The sequence below is a fragment of the Plecotus auritus genome (genome assembly GCF_963455305.1).
Source record: "Plecotus auritus genome assembly, chromosome: 6".
Lineage (NCBI taxonomy): Eukaryota > Metazoa > Chordata > Mammalia > Chiroptera > Vespertilionidae > Plecotus > Plecotus auritus.
Window position 1 is genome coordinate 114,757,603 of NC_137773.1, and position 18,049 is coordinate 114,775,651.

Here is an 18,049-nt window from a genome sequence, read left to right on the forward strand (position 1 = left end):
TGAATTGGGGGCAGTATACTGTATATTCAACAACAGAAATCATCCAGAAATTAAAAGGGAAAAATGGGCTGCCCCCTGGATATATCCAGTATCACCAAAACCAACCAACTGTGATGGTCACTGGGGGCTAAGATTAACCTGACAAGGGTGTCCTACCGGATTTCACCTGGAGAACTGCCTGGAGGTGTCCAAAGCCAGAACTCTCCAGCAAGCCAGCCAAGCCTGCGTTCTGGGGTTCTGGGGGGACTGTGGTCTGACAGAGTGCCCCTGCGGCCACCACCACCTCCCCTGACCTCCCACCTCAGATTGGCTTGTTCTGCCCCACACTGCCCTATTTCTGTCTTCTTCTTTGGAAGAGCTGGCCTTTCAAAACCGCCTGCCGCCTCCATGGAGCCCTCCTCGCAGCCATGGCCTTGGCCTTCCCTGTCCTTCCTGCCCGCCTGCCAAGCACTGACCAACTGACACTCCAGGGGACAGTCTTTTGTCCAAATTAAATGTCACATGATTCAGGCAGACTCATGCCTCACACAAGCACACTGCTGTCTCTTTACGGCAACAATTTAGATGTAGCTGAGGCAGCCTTTTGGGAGCTGCTAACGCACCAACGCCCTCCTTTTCTTACTTTTTAAGTTTATTTTTTATTGTTGGTATTATTAAAGATGTCCCGTTTTCCGCCAACATCTCCTTTTTAAATGTTTTTTAATAAATTTCTTCTTCTCACTCACAGTGGAAAACGAAGCAAGCATGATAACCGTGGGATGTCGTTCCCTGTGTGAAATGTTAGAGCAACATTTATTTTTAGTAACATCTGGGCCAAATGTTCTCACGGAATTTATTCTGAAATTGAACACCATACACTATCAGTACGAGGTGTTTAAGATGCTGCAGCATTATTCTACAGGGAACTTAATATCTAGAGGGAATATGCTTTCATAAATAAAGTTTGGGTAAGCATAAAATGTACAATATGGAAAAACAATAATCTTTTCTGGGCAAAACAAAATAAGCATGTGACTGTAAATAATGCAAAATCTACTTTTTGTTGTTGTTGTTGTTAATCCTCACCCGAGGATATTTTTGCCATTGACTTTTTTTAGAGAGAGTGGAAGCGGGGGGAGGGGAAGAGAGAGAGAGAGAGAGAGAGAGAGAGAGAGAGAGATGATTGGCTGCCTCCCGAACGCTCCCCGACCAGGGCCAGGAACTGAACATGCAACCCAGGCACCTGCCCTAGACCGATGCTCTACCACTGAGCCACACCGGCCAGGGCCAAAACCTACTTTTTAACTCAGCTTCGTTCCTCGGTGGGGATAGTTCGATGTTCCCTTTATTCTAAGACCCAAAGAGGCGAAGCTTTGGGGAGAGCTAGGAGCTGAGGTCGCTGCTCCGAAAGCTGGTGAGAAGGACTCTGACCACGGAGACTCTGGAGCTGTGTCCTCTTGCCCTCGGTGAAGGGTCCCCCCGAGGATCCCCGACAACAGCAGCCCGTGTGGCTCCGGCCCGGATCTGAAAAATCACTTTGCTGAAACCAAGGCGCACGCAGCTCCAGGTGGCTCACTTAGAGGTGGTTTTCTGTGTTTTTGTTGATTTTCCACAATGTACTGTTTTGAAACGTCAGAGACCCTACGTGAATGTCGCAGACACTCGCTCCATCTGCAGCCATCAGGGCTGCCAGGTGGACGCAGTTTTGTGACCGAGTGGCATCCTGTGGAGACGGGGGAGCTGGCTGTTCCCTGGGGGCCTGGAGAAGCTGGGGGTCAGTGACAGGTGACCTTCCGGGTTGGGTGCGGAAGGGAGGCACCGGGAGGAAATGCAGACTTTCAGCAACTGTGTCCCGGGAAATATTTTTACTAGAGCACTGAGTGATGTGATTACCTGGAGGAAGGCCTTTAAAAATACACATATTCTAACTAATAAAAGAATAATATGCAAATTAGCTATCACTCCGCTACACCCACAAGCCACGCCCACCAGTCAATCAGGAGCAAGTATGCAAATTAACCCAACCAAAATGGCTGCGGCCACAGAGCGAGCAGAGGAGGCTTGGGTTTCCCCAGCAATGGAGGAAGCCAAGCTTTCTGCACACCCTGGCCGGCACAGGCCTCCGCTCAAGGCTACAAAGTTTCAATTATAGAAGATAAATAAATCCCAGATACCAGGGCCTCCGCTTGGGTCGCCAGGGGGCGTGGCCAGCCTGCAAACCACCACAGGCCCCTCGCTGAGGCTGCCCCACGCCCCAAGGGAACCCCCACCCTGATCCAGGACACCCTTCAGGGCAAACCAGCTGGCATGCACCAGGCCTCTATCCTACCTAATAAAGGAGTAATATGCAAATTGACTGTCACTCCAACACACAAGATGGCTGCCCCCATGTCGTCAAAGATGGCTGCCCCCATGTGGACACAAGATGGCCACCACAAGATGGCCAGCAGGGGAGGGCATTTGAGAGGGACCAGGCCTGTAAGGGAGGGCAGTTGTGGGCGATCAGTCCAGCAGGGGAGGGCAGTAGAGAGGGGCCAGGCCTGCAAGGGAGGGCAGTTGGGGGCGATCAAGCCTGCAGGGGAGGGCAGTTAGGGGTGACCAGGCCGGCAGAGGAGGGAAGTTGGGGGGGACCCAGGCCTGCAGGGGAGAGCAGTTGTGGGGGACCAGGCCTGCAGGGGAGGGCAGTTAGGGGTGACCAGGCCTGCAGGGGAGGGCAGTTAGGGGCAAACAGGCTGGCAGGGGAGCAGTTAGGCATCAATCAGGCTGGCAGGGGAGTGGTTAGAGGGTGATAAGACTGGCAGGCAGAAGCAGTTAGGGGCAATCAGGAAGGCAGGCAGGCGAGCAGTTGGGAGCCAGCAGTCCAGCGGTAGGATTGGGCCTAAACGGGCAGTCGGACATCCCTCGAGGGGTCCCAGATTGGAGAGGGTGCAGGCTATGCTGAGGACAAATTTCATGCACCAGGCCTCTAGTATATACATAGATCTCAGAGGGGAAGGGAGAAGGAGAGAGAGACACACATTAGTGATGAGAGCAAATCATGGATCGGCTGCCTCCTGCATGCCCCACACTGGGAATGGAGCCCACAACCTGGGCATGTGCCCTGACGGGAATCAAACCGTGACCTGGTCCATGGGTGATGCCCACGGCCGGGCTAGAAGTCCTGATGGAGGCCAGGAGCCCACTGTGCTGGGACAGCCCTGAGTACTTTGGCTCTGGCTGTGATCACCTCAGTGTTAACTATGTCTGTTGATTCATTTACAACAAGAGAGATTTGCTGCCCTGGCCGATTTGGCTCAGTGTCTCGGCCTGCACACTGAAGGGTCCCGGATTCGATTCCAGCCAAGGGCACATGGCCAGGTTGCAGGCTCGATCCCCAGTAGAGGGTGTGCAAGAGGCAGCTGATCAATGATTCTCTCATCATTGATGTTTCTATCTCTCTCTCCCTCTCCCTTCCTCTCTGAAATCAATAAAGAAATACATATTTTTAAAAAAGCGATAGATATTTGCTGTGCTTTCTGCCTGATGGAGCCCATAAAGGCACCCGAGATCTGAAGGGTGACATTTGCAAGGGGACAGCAGTTGGTCGCCACGGAGGCTCCATGAACCCCGGGTTAGCATTTCCTTAGTGACAGCTTTTTCCAGAGGCTGTGTCTGTGCCTGGAGCCTCTGTCTCTCCATAGAGGGGCCTGAACCACTGAGCACCTGGTTTCCATTCCCATCCGTAACCTGGAGCGTGAAGGAAACCATCCGCTCGGGGCCCTGGAAGATGTCACCGCGTAGCAATGTCATACACACAGCGTCTGTGTCCGCGCCGGACAGAGAGGCTCCTGGGAACAGGGCTCCATTATTCTCGCTGAAGCCCTCATGGCATCCAGACCCGAAGTGTCCCAGTGCGTCCCTGCCATGCAGTGTCCAGAGGCAAGGCTGCCTCCCGGCCAGCGGCCATGGACGCCTGCCCACTGGGAATTGAAGCAGAGGAGGGACATCGTCTCACCATCAAGGTCTCCAACACTGTGACTGACAGCACCCAGGATCGTGTGCGTCCATTGCTCTTGCCAGCAGCACTGGCATAGATGCATCACATGGGACATTTATTCATTTATGTTGGTCCCAAACAAACATGTCAATCCCACCCTGGGCAAGATCAGGTGGCCGACTTGCAGGTGAGGTTGTGATCCCGTGCAGGATGGGGCAGCACTGACCTCAGACTCCCCCACACCCACAACAAGCAAGTGTCACTGATCATTCAGCAACAAGTATTCTTTTGAAAATCTCTTTTGGAGTCCAGCCGCTTGGCTCAGGGGTTGAGCTTTGACCTATGAACCAGGAGGTCACAGTTCAATTCCCGGTCGGGGCACATGCCCAGGTTGCCAGGCTCAATCCCCAGTGTGGGGCGTGCAGGAGGCAGCTAATCCATGATTCTCTCTCATCATTGATGTTTCTATCTCTCTCTTCCTCTCCCTTCCTCTCTGAAACTAATAAAAATATTTTAGAAAAGAAAATCTCGTTGGGGTCTAGCATTAAACCAAAGAGAGGTAGCTAAGCTGGAACTGGATTTAAATTAAACATCTATTGCATGGTTTTAACCCTGCCACCGCGACAGGGCCTGCCTAGAGAAAGAGCCTTAATACGATGCAGGAAACACGCCACGCTGGAGGAGCTTCTACATGACACGTTCTCATGGGGCTTGAAGCCCCGTCAGGGAGCTCGGGGCCCTTCGCTGACCAGGGCGCCCACTCCCAGGAGGCAGGAGGGAGGATGGTGTGGGAGTCTCGAAAGGGACTACCACGCCTACGCCCGGGGCCCCACCCCTAAGGAAATGGGACTTAGTTTCCTTTTATTTAATCCTCACCTGAGGATATTTTCCCATTGATTTTTTTTTTTAGAGAGAGGGAAAAGAAGGGGAAGGGACAGAGAGAGAGAAACATCAATGTGAGAGAGACACATCGATTGGTTGCCTCCTGTATACGCTGACCAGTGCCAGGGATCAAGCTGGCAACAGGTACGTGCCCTTGACCGAATCGAACCCGGGACCCTTCAGTCCCCAGGCCAACACTCTACCCACTGAGCCACACCAGCTAGGGCTTAATTTCCTTTTTAAGGACTTACCATCTCTTCCGAGATATTCTTAGGAAATGGACGGGGGCGACGTTACCACCCTGTGATGCCACGGCTGAATAACACATGACCTGGAGCGGGAAACACTGATCCCTGAGCTACGTGGTCACAGTGCATCGAGGGGAAGCCGGGGTCTGTCCCTCATCACATGGGCAGCGCCCTATTTCCTGTCTGTGAGAAGGGGAGGAGCTGTCAGTCTGTCTGAAGCACCCCTGGCTGCAGAGGCCCCCGAGCGCAGGGTCTGGGACGGTGGCCTCTGCAGGGACCACAGCCACTGAGAGCAGCCAGACGAGAGCAGGCCCAGGTCAGGCACAGCCCGGGGGAGGAAGACGGGCCGAGAGCAGCTGTCTGCGTTTCTGTGCACGGCCATGTGTTAATTTTTAAAGAACTGGAACCCTAGAACCCCCACAGCAGGCATCTGTATCCCCAAAAAGCAGGTGTGGGGTGCTGGCAGGGAGAGGAAGGCTCCTGGGTGTTATGGCCAAGGACTCAGTGCCCAGGCATGGAAGTGGCTCGGGGCCCCACGGGGAGATGGGGCTTTGGCCTGTGGCCACAAAAGTGGGTGTGGCCTCCCTGGGGCCAGAGTGGGGGGGTGTGGGGAGGGGAGGAGGAATAAGAAGAGCGAGAAAAGCACTCTGATGTCCCTGCGCGGCCCCAGTCCCAACAGCTGCACATCCCGGCCCCTCCGAGGTGGGGAGGGAGGTGACAATGACACGGGACGAGATGGAGCCATGCTCAGAGCCAGCTCCCCACAGTTGGGGGGGGCTGGCAGCGGGACCTGCCTGTATCTGTGGTTCAGTTCACTGGGGCCCTGCCTTGGCCAGAGGGGATCTGATGTGGGGACACTTGGTGCCTGGCCCTGCGGGTAGGGCGGCTCCTGTCCACGTGGGGCCGCGGCTCCATGTCTGTCCCCGAAATCATGGGACTGAGGCCTGGCCCTGCCCAGCCAGTGTCCTTCACGCCCCAACGTTCTGGAGTCAGGCCCTGCCCCAAAGCCTGAGATTCAGCAAACAAAAGACCGTTTTCCTGGGCTCAGAGCGTAGCCTGATGCTGGGTGTTCGCTCATTGTCTCGTGTGGGAACATCTGGGCCCAGAGCTGCCCTTGCTCCCAGGAAAGCCGAGGCAGCTCCTGTCTCCCACACCTGCCTCCCAGCCCCTCCCACACCCATGGGCTCAGCCTGTCGTCAGCCTGGTGTCTGTGCCAGGGCCGGTGGGGTGTGGCCGGTGCTCCCTCTGCAGAGGCCACACCTCAACATGGCAGAGAGGAGCGCCAGCCTTCCCCCTGGGGGCGGGAGGGAGGGCGATGGGGACCAGGCTCCTCAGGAGCAAAAACACAGCAAGGCGGGCTCCAGGCTCCGAGGGCAGCGCCGCCCCCCCACCCTCCCAGCAGGAAAGCGAATTCCATCACCTCCGCTGCTCCTGTCCCTGTCCACCCGAGCCGACCTCAGACTCATGCGACCCCTAAAGGGCAGGCGTGGCATCTACCAGAAAGGACCCGATGTGCGCGCACCTCGCTCCTCGCAGCTGGTTGCCCCCTTTCTCTCCCACCCTCGGGGCCCCAGACAGAGGGAAGGGCAGCACGAACTGTCTCTGTCTGTGACAGAACGGGGGCCTTACCCTGCCCCTCCGGGTCACCATTCACAGAGCAGCCAGGTCCGGGAGTCTGTGGTACCCCGTCTAACGCATCTGGCAGATCTGCCCTAGAGCCCACAGCTAGAAATGCAAATCCCAGACACATCACGTGAGGACGAGCCGGAATCACACCCAAAACCAGGGCCGGGCGACAGCGTGGGCGCTGCCGGGAGCCCAGGACGTGGGAGCCCAGGACGCGGGAGCAGCACTGCCCCACCCAGATTCGGGGCGAGCCTTACAAAGGCTCCTGACCCGCGGCCAGGGCACCTCCTCCCGCTTCTAGTCCCAAGCAGGGCCCAGCACTTACGGGAGCGGCGCCTCCGTGTGCCCCGCGCCTGAGCCACGCCGCAGGGGGGCCCAGAGCCCGGACAGAGGGAGCCCCCACTCCAGGGGCTGATGTCTCCGAGACACAGCCCGGCCGCCGAGTGACTTTCCAGTTACAGCCTGAGACGGCGGTGCAGTGCATGTGCTCCTGGCGGCCAGTCCCGCTGCCCACAGCGCACCACATGACCGGCTGACATCACCGTCCCCGCGCTGCCAGCCCCCCGCCCGCCTGCCCTCGCAGCGAGCGCGCTGCAGCCAGTGGGAGCCTTGGGCTGGATGGAAGCAGGTGGCACCGAGTAGGGACTGTGGTTTTGTGGCGCATACATATTATTTTATCGATTTCTCGTGTTCTTAAAGAAGGGAGCCCAGCTGGCGTAACTCAGTGGTCGAGTGTCAACCTAGGAACCAGGCGACCACGGTTCGATTCCCGGTCAGGGCACATGCCCAGATTGTGGGCTCGATTCCCAGTAAGGGGTGTGCAGGAGGCAGCCGGTCAATGATTCTCTCTCATCATTGAGGTTTCTCTCTCTCTCCCTCTCCCTTCCTCTCTGAAGTCACTAAACATATATTTTAAAAATAATAATAAGCCCTGGCCAGTTTGGCTCAGTGGATAGAGCATCAGCCCCAGGACTGAAGGGTCACAGGGTCATTTCCAGTCAAGGGCACGTACCTGGGTTGCAGCTCGATCCTTAGCACCAGTTGGGGCACATGCGGGAGGCAACCAATCGATGTTTCTCTTTCTCTGTCTCTCCACTTGCCTTCCACTCTCTCTAAAAATCAATGGGAAAATATCCTCAGGTGAGGATTAAATAATAATAATAACAACAACAAAATAAGGGAAAATGAGGAAGGACAACGCTTGGCTGTGCAGCAATGCTGACCGGCGTGTGGGAAGGACCTGGCGTCCAGCCATCCAGGACTCAGGACAGCGAGGAGGCTGCCTGCAGCCCTGTGCATGCATCACCCTGTGCAGGGTGATGCCCCTGCAGTGTCTGTGCACGCATTCACATCAGAAAACACCCGTGGGTTCCTCCTGGACCTCTTTGCGTTAGTCACGCTGCCCCAGCTCACAGGGAGGCAAGGCCACGCCCAGCAACACGCTGAGAGGCCCAGCAGACACAGACGGACAGACTGCACACCGCACCCCTTCGTCACAACCCTGTACTCGGCGCCTGCGAGCAGCTATTTGAACAGTTGGGGAGGCAATCCCTCCATCAAGACCCCTTATAACATGGTCTGTGTGTGATGCCGAGTCTGGGGGCCCATAACGAAACCACGCTTCACCCTAACTTCATCCTGAGGGGTGGTAATCAACGTCAAGGTTACAACCCAAGCCATGAAGCTCTTAGGATGCCTCCTCATAGCCAGGTGAGGCAGCAGGGCCAGACATGCGATCCTCCTCCTTTGTCTACTCTGTCTGCACGGCTTCCCGACAAGGCTTCACCCGCCGTGGTCCAGGCGTCTGCACGGAACAGACCTGCAGGCAGCTCGTCACCAGTGGCCACGGGCATTTTGGTGTCACGCCCAGTGACTTACACATCACAGTGAGAACCAACAAACTGACTCAGTTTGATTCTTTTATTTTTAAATATATTTCTATTGATTTCAGAGAGGAAGGGAGAGGGAGAGAGAAACATCAACAATGAGAGAGAATCATTGATCGGCTGCCTCCTACACGCCCCACACTGGGGACTGAGCCCACAACCCAGGCATGTGCCCTGAACGGGAATCGAACCATGACCTCCTGGTTCCTAGGTCGACGCTCAACCACTGAGCCACGCCAGCTGGGCTCAGTTTCATTCTTTATACACTTTATTCCCAACAGAGATCAATGGAAGTCCGTTTTCCCACGGAATGGCGTATGAAATGTCAGTCCCAAGCCACCGGGTCACTTTCTTGATAAGCACAAATTTATGCAGAACCAAACAGCTGACTTCAATATCTTATGTAAAACTAGAGGCCCAGTGCACAGATTCACGTACCAGTGGGATCCCTCAGCCTGGCCTGAGTCCTCTCGCAATCCGGGACCCCTCGGGGGATGTCAGACTGCCAGTTTTGGCCCGATCCCCACAGGCTGCCAGATGGGGATGGGGTGCAGATTCGGCCTGTGGGGATGTAGTAGTGTGTGAAGTGGCAGGCGGCCGGGAGGAGGCTGCACATCACTCCACTCATCCCGGGTTCGCTGCACCTGCTGCTGCCACCACTGCTGTTCAGTAAGCTCGTTGAGCAGCGCTCTTGCTGTGGGAGGCACTGACCACCAGGGGCAGCTCTTGCATTGAGCATCTGCCACCTGGTGGTCAGTGTGCATCATAGCGACCAGTCGACCCATGGTTCGGTTGTTCAGTCGTTCAGTTGCTTTGGCTTTTATATATACAGATGACACCTGGGTTATTAGGTAAATAATTCTACAGATGATTACTACTTTGTACTATTTCCACAACTAATAGGATATGGGTAAGAGAATAGCACTACCCAGTTTAAATGTAAGGAAAAAGGCAAAAGATGGAAAACCAACAGTTTTCAGCGGCTATGGGTATTCTATGGGAAAGAGCACATTCATAAACGAGGACAGGAGACTATCTTTTCTACTTGAGAAATGTCTTTTTGTTTAGAGTTGTGGGCATTTTGCTCACCTTTACTTCATAAATAGAATTAACTTTGAACATTTTAAAATAACCTTCCCACCCAGCCAGCATGGCTCAGTGGTTGAGTGTCGACCTATGAACCAGGAGGTCACGGTTCAATTCCCAGTGAGGGCTCATACCTGGGTTGTGGGCTCGATCCCCAGTGTGGGGTGTACAGGAGGCAGCCGGTCCATGATTCCCTCTCATCGTTGATGTTTCTCTCTCTCCCTCTCCCTTCCTCTCTGAAATCAATAAAAAAATATTTTTAAAAAGGGTTTGCAACAGACATTTGTCTTTAAAAAAATTTTTTTAATAAAAATAGATAACCCTTCCCCAGGAATCTGTCTGTCCCAAGGCCCTGACCTTTTTTTTGTTAATCCTCACCTGAGGATATTTTTCCTTGGTTTTTAGAGAGAGGGGAAGACAGAGAGAAACATCGATGTGAGAGGGACACATCAACTGGTTGCCTCCTGCACGAGCCCCAACCAGGGCCTGGGCCGGGGAGGAGCCTGCAACCTAGGTATGTGCCTTTGACCGGAATCGAACCCGGTACCCTTTGGTCTGCAGGCAACGCTCTATCCACTGAGCCAACCCGGCTAGGACAGCCTGGACCCTCTGCCACCGTTTCTCTATGCAGGAAAAGGAAAGGGGGCGATCTGACCTCTCGGACGACATGCTCCTTACCCATACGGCCGGGCAAGGCTGAGCAGTGAGAGGCCACCAGGCGCTGAGCCCCAGGTCAGTGGCCACCATCAGGGTCTCCTGTGGGGCAGGCGCTCACTGTCCTCCCAACAGCACTGACCCTTTCACCTACAACCTTCCACATTCCTGTTGGTATGGCTCAGTGGTTAGATTATCGGCCCTCGGACTGAAGGGTCGTGGGTTCGATTCCAGTCAAGGGCATGAAGCTTGGTTGCAGGTTCCTCCCCGGCCTCGGTCGGGGCACATGTGGGAGGCAACCAATCGATGGTTCTCTCTCACATCGATGTGTGTGTGTCTCTCTCTGTCTCTCCCCGTCCCTTCCACTCTCTCTAAACATCAAAAGGGAAGAAATGTCTCCTCGGGTGAGGATTAACCAAAAAAACACCACCCCCATGGTTTCCCATCTCCTCTCACTCCTGCCACGGCCCGCAGACCCTCAACCACAGTGTGTGGTGTCCCCACAGTTCTTCTCCGGGAAGGAACATACTGGCCAGGGCTCCTGGCTGCACTACAGGTAACGGACACTATTTCCTGTGACGGACACACCCCTAGGACAGACGACCAGGTCAGGATGGAGCTCGGACCAGAGGCAGGGCCTGCCTCCTTTACTGGGCTTCTGCTGCCCATCCTGGGGTGCCGCCCAGCCTCCCACCACCCTCAGCTCCACACCCTCTCTGCCTAAAAGATGTTCACCCCGATTCTTTCCTCTCTGCTGAGCACAGATCACTGTGACCCCCCCACAAAGTGGGACCCACACACATTGGGACCCCACACACACTGTGACCCCCACACAGCGGGACCCACACACATTGGGACCCCCAGACGGGACCCACACACACTGGGACACCCACACACTGTGATGCTCACACACTGGGATACCCACACACTGGGACGCTCACACAGCAAGACCCCCACACAGTGGGACCCCCACTAGCGAGACACCCACACACTAGGACACCCAAACACTGGGACACTCACACAGTGGGACACCCACACAGCGGGACACCCACACACTGGGACACTCACACAGTGGGACACCAACACAGCGGGACACCCACACACTGGGACACTCACACAGCGGGACACCCACACAGCGGGACACCCACACACTGGGACACTCACACAGTGGGACACCAACACAGCGGGACACCCACACACTGGGACACTCACACAGCGGGACACCCACACAGCGGGACACCCACACACTGGGACACTCACACAGTGGGACACCAACACAGCGGGACACCCAAACACTGGGACACTCACACAGTGGGACACCCACACAGCGGGACACCCACACACTGGGACACTCACACAGTGGGACACCAACACAGCGGGACACCCACACACTGGGACACCCACACAGCGGGACACCCACACACTGGGACACCCACACACTGGGACACTCACACAGCAGGACAACCACACAGCAGGACACCCACACACTGGGACACTCACACAGCGGGATACCCACACACTGGGACACCCACACAGCGGGACACCCACACACTGGGACACCCACACAGCGGGACACCCACACACTGGGACACTCACACAGCAGGACACCCACACAGCGGGACACCCACACACTGGGACACCCACACAGTGGGACACCCACACACTGGGACACCCACACACTGGGACACCCACACACTGGGACACTCACACAGCAGGACAACCACACAGCAGGACACCCACACAGCGGGACACCCACATACTGGGACACTCACACAGCAGGACACCCACACAGCGGGACACCCACACACTGGGACACCCACACAGCAGGACACCCACACACTGGGACACTCACACAGCGGGACACCCACACACTGGGACACTCACACAGCAGGACACCCACACACTGGGACACTCACACAGCAGGACAACCACACAGCAGGACACCCACACAGCGGGACACCCACATACTGGGACACTCACACAGCAGGACACCCACACAGCGGGACACCCACACACTGGGACACCCACACAGCAGGACACCCACACACTGGGACACTCACACAGTGGGACACCCACACACTGGGACACTCACACAGCGGGACACCCACACACTGGGACACCCACACAGCGGGACACCCACACACTGGGACATTCACACAGCAGGACACCCACATACTGGGACACTCACACAGCAGGACAACCACACAGCGGGACACCCACACACTGGGACACCCACACAGCAGGACACCCACACACTGGGACACTCACACAGTGGGACACCCACACACTGGGACACTCACACAGCGGGATACCCACACACTGGGACACCCACACAGCGGGACACCCACACACTGGGACATTCACACAGCAGGACACCCACATACTGGGACACTCACACAGCAGGACACCCACACAGCGGGACACCCACACACTGGGACACCCACACAGCAGGACACCCACACACTGGGACACTCACACAGCGGGACACCCACACACTGGGACACCCACACACTGGGACAACCACACAGCAGGACCCCCACCCGCAGAGCAGGGGTATGGAAGGAAGGGGCGGGCCCCATAACCACAGAACCAAGCGGCCTTCCCACCTGAGCCTCACATGCCGCTGCCTATAGGAGGAAAGTAAATTTGTTCTTTCAAGACCGCACTTGGCTCCTCTCTGTCAGTCTCTTTCTCCATCCTGACTCGTACAGGTGGTGGGACCTGCTTAACATCACACTCAATGCAGAGTGCCCAACAGCTCAGCACAGAGCCAGAACCAGTGTGTTCCTGGTGTCCGCATTCTGAGCCCTAAACGCCATTCCCACTAGAAAGAGCGGGGGGGTGGGGAGGGGAGCAGCCTGGGAGGAAATGCGGAGTCAGACCTGAGGCCTGAATGTGTGAGGTGAGCCCAGGACATGGGCTCCGCACGAAGCAGGGCCTGGGGACCCACAGGCAGCTCCATCCACGCACCTGCCTGTTCCCGGGCCAAACGCAGCTACAACACCTATTCTCCCTGCAGAGTCATCTGGGCAGGCTCAGGGCCGGCCGCGGTCCTCTCTACTCAGCATCAACCAGCACCTAAAAGTGGGGCTGGCGGCTCCCGGGGCTCCTCGCTTCTCCATGAGTCTGCAGCCGGGGCCCTCACGCAATGGGATGGACCAGTGGACTCTGCATCTGTGTCTCGGTCCCATATGCTCCCTGGACAGCGTGGCCCCAGCAGGGCTGGGTTTCACTAAAAGCCCACGTCCCGAGAGAGGGCTGAGCAGAGTTATGGAGCCATGTGCATGTCACATTAGGGACCCGGGGGCCCAAACACTGCGTCGCCTCCTTGGTAAACACCGTCTGTCATAGCATCAGACAGAACACTGAGTGGACGAACGCCATTGAACCCATGAAAACCCCGACAACACTCAACACAGAAAAAAGAAAACACATTCGCCACTCTCTGAGGTGCTGGTGACACCAATTTCTCCCTGAAAAAAAATGGTAAAGAGAGAGATTTAAGCATTAATCACGTGGACCTCTATCTCGCAGTGACAGTCAACCAGCGCCTGCGATAGAAGGTCTCCATCAATGAGAGCGAAGGCCTCACAGGACCCGGAGAGGCATGTCTGCAGGGAGCAGCTGGGTGCTACACGCATAGTATCGGGTTCATAAAGACTGGACGGTAATTCTTTTCTTCTCTCTTGTAAATATATTTTTATTGATCTCAGAGAGGAAGGGAAAGGGAGAGATAGAAACATCAATGATGGGAGAGAATTATTGATGGGCTCCCTCCTGCACACTCCCTACTGGGATCGAGCCCACAACCTGGGCAACTGACTGAGATCAAACCCAGGACCCTTCAGTCTACAGGCCAAGGCTCTATACACTCAGCCACACCACCTAGGGACCCCTTTTATTTTCCTTATTGTAAAAAGTATTACCGATGTCCCCTTTGATTGTATGTTTTTTCCGAATTACTCACTTCTACCCTGCACCCCCATCCCAGGTCTTCACCCCTCTATTGTCAGTGTCCGAATCTATAATAATAAAAGTGTAATATGCAAATCGACCAAACGACTGTCCGGACGACCTTGCAGACAAACACACTATGACACCAACTGGAGCCATACCAGCCAAGGCAGATGCCATGCAATTGGTCAGGGGCCCCATCATCACCACATGATCACCCTGCACAGGGAGGCCCCTACCTCCAGCATACACACCTACCTGCCCCACGTCCACCATACACATCTACCTGCCCCCAACTCCAGCACACACACCTAACTGCCCCTACCTCCACTGTACACACCTACCTGCCGCTACCTCCAACATACACACCTACCTGCCCCTACCTCCAGCATACACACCAACCTGACCCCAACTCCAGCATAAACACCTACCTGCCCCTACTTCCAGCAAAATACCTACCTGCCCACACCTCCAGCATACACACCTACCTGCCCCTTCCTCGAGAATACACACCTACCTGCCCCAACCTGCAGCATACACACCTACCTGCTCCTACTTCCAACATACACACCTACCTGCCCCAACTCAAGCACACACACCTACCTGCCTCAACCTCCAGCATACACACCTACCTGCCCCACCTCCAACATATACAACTACCTATCCCCACCTCCAGGGTACACACCTACCTGTCCCTACCTCCAGCATACACACCTACTGCCCAAAGTCCAGCTTACACACGTACCTGCCCCTACCTCCAGCATAGACACCTACCTGCCCCTACCTCCAGCACACACACCTACCTGACCCCACTTTCAGCATAAACACCTACCTGCCCCTACCTCCAGCATACAAACCTACATGCCCCTACATCCAGCATACACACCTACCTGCCCCTAACTCCAGCATACACACCTGCCTGCCCCTACCTCCAACATACACACCTACCTGCCCCTACCATCAGCATACACACCTACCTGCCCCTACCTCCAGCATACACACCTGCCTGCCCCTACCTCCAGCATACACACCAACCTGACCCCAACTCCAGCATAAACACCTACCTGCCCCTACTTCCAGCATAAACACCTACCTGCCCACACCTCCAGCATACACGCCTACCTGCCCCTTCCTCGAGAATACACACCTACCTTCCCCTATCTCCAGCATACACACCTACCTGCCCCTACTTCCAACATACACACCTACCTGCCCCAACTCGAGCACACACACCTACCTGCCCCCACCTCCAGCATACACACCTACCTGCCCCCACCTCCAACATGTACACCTACCTTACCCACCTCCAGGGTACACACCTACATGCCCCTACCTCCAGCATACACACCTACATGCCCAACGTCCAGCTTACACACGTACCTGCCCCTACCTCCAGCATACACACCTACCTGGCCCCACTTTCAGCATAAACACCTACCTGCCCCTAACTCCAGCATACACACCTGCCTGCCCCTAACTCCAGCATACACACCTACATGCCCCTACCATCAGCATACACACCTACCTGCCCCTACCTCCAGCATACACACCAACCTGACCCCAACTCCAGCATAAACACCTACCTGCCCCTACTTCCAGCATAAACACCTACCTGCCCACACCTCCAGCATACACGCCTACCTGCCCCTTCCTCGAGAATACACACCTACCTTCCCCTATCTCCAGCATACACACCTACCTGCCCCTACTTCCAACATACACACCTACCTGCCCCAACTCGAGCACACACACCTACCTGCCCCCACCTCCAGCATACACACCTACCTGCCCCCACCTCCAACATGTACACCTACCTTACCCACCTCCAGGGTACACACCTACATGCCCCTACCTCCAGCATACACACCTACATGCCCAACGTCCAGCTTACACACGTACCTGCCCCTACCTCCAGCATACACACCTACCTGGCCCCACTTTCAGCATAAACACCTACCTGCCCCTAACTCCAGCATACACACCTGCCTGCCCCTAACTACAGCATACACACCTACCTGCCCCTATCTCCAGCATACACACCTACTTAACCCTACATCCAGTTTAAACCTACCTGCTCCCACCTCCAGCATATACAGCTACCTGCCCCTACTTCCACTGTACACACCTACCTGCCCCCACCTCCAACATACACACCTACCTGCCCCTACTCCAGCATACACACCTGCCTGCCCCTACCTCCAGCATACACACCTACCTGCCCCTACCTCCACTGTACACACCTACCTGCCCCCACGTCCAACATACACACCTACATGCCCCTAACTCCAGAATACACACCTACCTGCCCCCACTTCGAGCATACACACCTACCTGCCTCCACCTCCAGTAGACACACCTACCTGCACCTACCTCCAGCTTACACACGTACTGGCCCCCACCTCCAGAATACACATCTACCTGCCCCTACCTCCACTGTACACACCTACCTGCCCCCACCTCCAGCATACACACCTAACTGCCCCCACCTCCGCATACACACCTACCTACCTCCACCTCCAGAATACACACCGACCAGCCCCTACCTCCATTGTACACACCTACCTGCCCCCACTCCAGCACACAAACCTACCTGCCCCCACCTACACTGTACACACATACCTGCCCCCACGTCCAACATACACACCTACCTGCCCCTACCTCCAGAATACACACCTACCTGCCCCCACCTCCACTGTATACACATACCTGGCCCAACATACACACCTACCTGCCCCCACCTCGAGCATACACACCTATCTGCCACCACCTCTAGCAGATACACCTACCTCCAGCTTACACACGTAACTGCTGCCACCTCCAGCATACACACCTACATGGCCCTACCTCCAGCATACAACACTTACCTGACCCCAACTCCAGCATACACACCAACCTGCCCCTACCTCCAGCATACACACCTACCTGCCCCTACCTCTAGCATACACACCTACCAGCCCCTTCCTCCAGAATACACACCTACCTGCCCCTATCTCCAGAATACACACCTACCTCCCCCCACCTCCAGCATACACACCTACCTGCCCCCACCTCCAGCATACACACCTACCTGCCCCTAACTCCAGCTTACACACCTACCTGCCCCCACCTCCAACATTTACACCTACCTGCCCACACCTCCAGCATACACACCTACCTGCCCCTACCTCCGCATACACACCTACTTGCCCCTACCTCCAGCATACATACCTTCTTGCCCCCACCTCCAGCATACACACCTACCTTCCCCTATCTCCAGCATACACACCTACCTGCCCCTACCTCCAGCATACACACCTACCTGCCCCTACCTCCAGCATACACACCTACCCGCCCCCACCTCCAGCATACACACCTACCTGCCCCTACCTCCAGCATACACACCTACCTGCCCCCACTTTCAGCATAAACACCTACCTGCCCCTAACTCCAGCATACACACCTGCCTGCCACTACCTCCAACATACACACCTACCTGCCCCTAACTCCAGCATACACACCTACATGCCCCTACCTCCAGCATACACACCTACCTGCCCCCACCTCCAGCATAGACACCTACCTGCCCCCACCTCCCATAACATAGGACTTTACTCTGCTCCTTTAATGCCAGGATCCAAGGTCAAGTGAACGACACTGCACTTGTTACCTCGTCAATGCAGCAATATCCTCTAATTACCTAACATCTGTGAGTGAGGGAGGCTGTGGGAATCATTGCTCCACTGTGCTGGGCCCTGGTATCCCTTGTCTGGAGTTGTCTG

General features: G+C 55.7%; 1 protein-coding gene across 5 annotated transcripts in view; it reads right to left on the reverse strand.

Moving 5' to 3' along the window:
* The window catches only part of ANK2 (ankyrin 2), a 376,998-nt gene that overhangs the window by 317,681 nt on the left and 41,268 nt on the right, over positions 1–18,049 (reverse strand). Inside the window, exon 1 of one of the 5 annotated variants that reach the window (XM_080676447.1) lies at positions 7,037–7,225. The exons of the other annotated variants lie outside the window; for them this stretch is intronic. The gene's annotated coding sequence lies outside the window, so the exon portion shown is untranslated. Of the gene's footprint in view, positions 1–7,036; positions 7,226–18,049 lie in introns of those variants that run through there. 5 annotated transcript variants of the gene reach the window in all.